Source organism: Sander vitreus, chromosome 23 (assembly GCF_031162955.1).
Source record: "Sander vitreus isolate 19-12246 chromosome 23, sanVit1, whole genome shotgun sequence".
Lineage (NCBI taxonomy): Eukaryota > Metazoa > Chordata > Actinopteri > Perciformes > Percidae > Sander > Sander vitreus.
In genome coordinates this window covers 22,854,449-22,859,974 of record NC_135877.1, presented here as the reverse complement: position 1 = coordinate 22,859,974, position 5,526 = coordinate 22,854,449, and the positions used below count along the sequence as shown (strand labels likewise).

Below are 5,526 nucleotides of genomic sequence, written 5' to 3'. Positions count from 1 at the left end.
AGACACACGCGTAGAGAGACACACACGTAGAGACACACACGCAGAGACACACACGTAGAGACACACACGGAGACAGACGCGTAGACACACGCGTAGAGACACACATAGAGACACACACGTAGAGAGACACACACGTAGAGAGACACACGTAGAGACACACACGTAGAGACACACACGTAGAGACACACACGTAGAGACACACACGTAGAGAGACACACACGTAGAGAGACACACGTAGAGAGACACACGTAGAGACACACACGTAGAGACACACACACGCGTAGAGACACACACGTAGAGACACACACGGAGACACACGCGTAGAGAGACACACACGTAGAGACACACGCGTAGAGAGACACACACGTAGAGACACACACGTAGAGACACGCGTAGAGAGACACACGCGTAGAGACACACACGTAGAGACACACGTAGAGACACGCGTAGAGACACGCGTAGAGACGCACGTAGATACACACGCACGTAGATACACACGTAGAGACACTACGTGGATAGACACACACGTAGAGACACACACGTAGAGACACACGTAGAGACACACACGTAGAGACACTCGTAGAGACACACGTAGAGACACACGCGTAGATAGACACACACGGAGACAGACGCGTAGAGACACACGCGTAGAGACACACGCGTAGAGACACACGTAGAGACAGACACGTGAACACACGTAGATACACACGTAGAGACACTGCGTAGATAGACACACGCGTAGAGACACACGCGTGAGACACGTGAGACACGCGTAGAGGCACGCGTGAGATACACACGTAGAGACACACACGTAGACACACCGTAGAGACACACGTGAGAGACACGTAGCACGTAGAGACACACGCGTAGAGACACACACGTAGAGACACACGTAGAGACACGTGTAGATACACACGCGTGAGACACACACGTGAGACACACATGGAGACAGACACGTAGAGACACACGGAGACACACAGGGAGACAGCACGTGAGACACGCACGTGAGACAGACACGTAGATACACGTAGAGACACACGCGTAGAGACACACGCGTAGAGACAGACACGTGAGACACAGACACACGTAGAGACACACGTAGAGACACACGCGTGAGAGACACGTGAGACACACGTAGAGACACACAGCGTGAGAGACACACGTAGAGACACACACGTAGAGACACACGTAGAGACACGCATAGAGACACACGTAGAGAGAGACACACGTAGAGACACACACGTAGAGACACACACGTAGAGACACACGTAGATACACTACGTAGAGACACACACGTAGAGACACACGCGTGGAGACACACACGTGAGACACACGCGTAGAGACACACACGTAGAGACACGTGTAGATACACACACGTAGAGACACACGTGAGACACACACGGAGACAGACACGTGAGACACACGGAGAGACACACACGGAGACAGACACGTAGAGACACACGCGTAGAGACAGACACGTAGATACACACGTGAGATACACACACGTAGAGACACACACGTAGATAGACACACACGTAGAGACACGTGAGACACACGTAGAGACACACGTAGAGACACGCGTGAGACGCACGTAGATACACACACGTAGAGACACACACGTAGAGAGACACACACGTAGAGACACACACGTAGAGACACACACGTAGAGAGACACACGCGTAGAGACACACACGTAGAGAGACACACGCGTAGAGACACACACGTAGAGACACACGTAGATACACACACGTAGAGAGACACACGTAGAGAGACACACGTAGAGACACACACGCGTAGAGACACACACGTAGAGACACACACGTAGAGAGACACACACGCAGAGACACACACGTAGAGACACACACGTAGAGACACACACGTAGAGACACACACGTAGAGACACACACGTAGAGACACACACGTAGAGAGACACAACGTAACGCCAAACGTACGTGGACACCCGACAACCGTTTGAGTTCTTCTGACAAACATTTTATACAATTATTAAAGCTTAAAAGGACAATTATGGCGCAAAATGAACCTAGGGGTTAATAACAGATGTGTCCCCACTCTGTCTCTGTCTCTCTGTGGGACATGTTTTCATGCTAATCCATTGTGTTTGTAGCTTGAAAGACGCTAGCGCGGCCCGCTGGTTAGCTTACAACGCTAGTATTCAGCAGTGATGGCCAAATGAAGCTTAACGAAGCTTCATGAACCCTTTTCTTTATTTTCTGAGCCCACTAGATGGCGCTCTTGGTTTAAAGAAAAAGGCTCAAGGAATGGTAACTCAGTGTGGTCAGAGAGCGCCATCTAGTGGGCTCGGATAACGAAGAATATGGTTCATGAAGCGTCGTTAAGCTTCATTTGGCCATCACTAGTATTCAGGGCACAGAGAACGTAAACACAAATCTCTATTCACACCACTAACGAGGCTGAAAGTATCACCACACTTCAACGTTAGCATAATGAGCGTCCCTACATGTTAACACAATAACTTCTTTTCATCTGCAGTCCCTAGGCAGGTGACATAGGATTGACATAGAGACATCTATAGTCCCTAGGCAGGTGACATAGGACTAACATAGAGACATCTGCAGTCCCTAGGCAGGTGACATAGCACTAACAGAGACATCTGCAGTCCCTAGGCAGGTGACATAGGACTAACATAGAGACATCTGCAGTCCCTAGGCAGGTGACATAGGGACTAACAGAGACATCTGCAGTCCCTAAGCAGGTGACATAGGATTGACATAGAGACATCTATAGTCCCTAGGCAGGTGACATAGGACTGACATAGAGACATCTATAGTCTCTAGGCAGGTGACATAGGACTGACATAGAGACATCTATAGTCTCTAGGCAGGTGACATAGGACTGACAGAGACATCTTCAGTCCCTAGGCAGGTGACATAGGACTAACATAGAGACATCTATAGTCTCTAGGCAGGTGACATAGGACTGACATAGAGACATCTGCAGTCCCTAGGCAGGTGACATAGGACTGACATAGAGACATCTGCAGTCCCTAGGCAGGTGACATAGGACTGACATAGAGACATCTATAGTCTCTAGGCAGGTGACATAGGACTGACAGAGACATCTTCAGTCCCTAGGCAGGTGACATAGGACTAACATAGAGACATCTGCATTCCCTAGGCAGGTGACATAGGACTAACATGAGACATCTGCAGTCCCTAGGCAGGTGACATAGGACTAACATAGAGACTTCGACAGTCCCTAGGCAGGTGACAAAGGACTAACAGAGAGACATCTGCAGTCCCTAGGCAGGTGACATAGGACTGACATAGAGACATCTGCAGTCCCTAGGCAGGTGACATAGGACTGACATAGAGACATCTGCAGTCCCTAGGCAGGTGACATAGCACTAACATAGAGACATCTGCAGTCCCTAGGCAGGTGACATAGGACTAACATAGAGACATCTGCAGTCCCTAGGCAGGTGACATAGGACTGACATAGAGACATCTGCAGTCCTAGGCAGGTGACATAGGACTGACATAGAGACATCTATAGTCTCTAGGCAGGTGACATAGGACTAACAGAGACATCTGCAGTCCCTAGGCAGGTGACATAGGACTAACATAGAGACATCTGCAGTCCCTAGGCAGGTGACATAGGACTAACAGAGACATCTGCAGTCCCTAAGCAGGTGACATAGGACTAACATAGAGACATCTGCAGTCCCTAGGCAGGTGACATAGGACTAACATAGAGACATCTGCAGTCCCTAGGCAGGTGACATAGGATTGACATAGAGACATCTATAGTCCCTAGGCAGGTGACATAGGACTAACAGAGACATCTGCAGTCCCTAGGCAGGTGACATAGGATTGACATAGAGACATCTATAGTCCCTAGGCAGGTGACATAGGACTAACAGAGACATCTGCAGTCCCTAGGCAGGTGACATAGGGACTGACATAGAGACATCTGCAGTCCCTAGGCAGGTGACATAGGACTAACAGAGACATCTGCAGTGCCTAGGCAGGTGACATAGGACTAACATAGAGACATCTATAGTCTCTAGGCAGGTGACAAAGGACTAACAGAGAGACATCTGCAGTCCCTAGGCAGGTGACATAGGACTAACATAGAGACATCTGCAGTCCCTAGGCAGGTGACATAGGACTAACATAGAGACATCTGCAGTCCCTAGGCAGGTGACATAGGACTAACATGAGACATCTGCAGTCCCTAGGCAGGTGACATAGGACTAACAGAGACATCTGCAGTCCCTAGGCAGGTGACATAGGACTGACATAGAGACATCTGCAGTCCCTAGGCAGGTGACATAGGACTGACATAGAGACATCTGCAGTCCCTAGGCAGGTGACATAGCACTAACAGAGACATCTGCAGTCCCTAGGCAGCTGACATAGGACTAACATAGAGACATCTGCAGTCCCTAGGCAGGTGACATAGGACTGACATAGAGACATCTGCAGTCCCTAGGCAGGTGACATAGGACTGACATAGAGACATCTGCAGTCCCTAGGCAGCTGACATAGCACTAACAGAGACATCTGCAGTCCCTAGGCAGCTGACATAGCACTAACAGAGACATCTGCAGTCCCTAGGCAGGTGACATAGCACTAACAGAGACATCTGCAGTCATACAGCACTCATTCACTATACATTAAAAGGTAGACATAATGGTGACATATACACTGACAAAACAAAGCATATGGGTGACAGTTAACAGTGAGTCAGCTGTTTGTTAAAGGTGTTGAAGGACTCTCTCTTATTGGGGGGGGCGAGCTATTCCCCAGTTTACCTCCTATTATTGACAATACGTCTAAATGGTATCACACAGTCCCCTTTTACAGTTCGAGTCCGACCTGCGGCCCTTTGCTGCGTGTCATCCCCCATCTCGCTCTCCCACCTTTCCTGTCTATCCACTGTCACTGTTTAACAAAAGGGAAAATCCCCCAAAAATAAGTAATACGACTGGTCGTGACTGTTTTCCCAAGATGGCGCCCGCATGTAAACATGAACGTCTGTACACTTCCTGTTCTCAATGCTTGTGTTAACATGTAGGGACGCTCATTATGCTAACGTTGAAGTGTGGTGATACTTTCAGCCTCGTTAGTGGTGTACAAATAGTGATTTACCATGTGGCCCGAAAGCTAGCGTTAGCATGCTAATTAGCAGTAGCGCTAGCTTGTTTCAAGCTAGAGACGCATTCAATTAGCATGAAAGCATATGTTATTAACCGCTGGGTTCATTTTGTGCTGGAATTGACCTTTAATCACTTCCAGATCCTCAGGAGACTAATCTAAACATATGAATCATTTTAGTTAGCATTAATTGGATTAATCCTGGAAGCGTTTCCGCTTGTAAATGACGGCGTCTACGTACGTTTGGTGCTGCGGGAGACATTAAGGCTTTTATATATTACATATTATATATATATATATATAAGTTCTCCATATATCTTTGGGTTGATATGTCTTTAAAGCTGTGAAACAGGAAGTTCCTGTCCTTGGTAAACAGACGTGATGAAGG

The 5,526-nt window shown here is 48.2% G+C and overlaps 1 protein-coding gene and 1 long non-coding RNA gene across 9 annotated transcripts in view; one reads left to right on the top strand and one right to left on the bottom strand.

The window, feature by feature from the left end:
• Window positions 1-2,449: 2,449 nt before the first annotated feature.
• LOC144537732 (uncharacterized) lies at window positions 2,450-4,511 on the top strand. Of its 8 annotated transcripts, XR_013503883.1 has the most exons (5): window positions 3,386-3,460; window positions 3,546-3,924; window positions 3,969-4,009; window positions 4,224-4,264; window positions 4,351-4,511. It is a non-coding gene; the product is annotated as an uncharacterized LOC144537732 (long non-coding RNA). The 8 variants fall into 8 exon arrangements; XR_013503881.1 differs by lacking the exons at window positions 3,386-3,460; window positions 3,969-4,009 and adding exons at window positions 3,005-3,076; window positions 3,203-3,374 and having other exon boundaries at window positions 4,224-4,511; XR_013503885.1 differs by lacking the exon at window positions 3,969-4,009 and having other exon boundaries at window positions 3,546-3,840; window positions 3,884-3,924; window positions 4,224-4,511.
• Window positions 4,512-5,450: 939 nt separating this feature from the next.
• The window catches only part of LOC144537726 (glutamate dehydrogenase, mitochondrial-like), a 27,203-nt gene continuing 27,127 nt past the window's right edge, over window positions 5,451-5,526 (bottom strand). The window contains exon 13 of the mRNA XM_078281577.1: window positions 5,451-5,526. This exon is cut by the window's right edge and continues 1,054 nt beyond it. The gene's annotated coding sequence lies outside the window, so the exon portion shown is untranslated.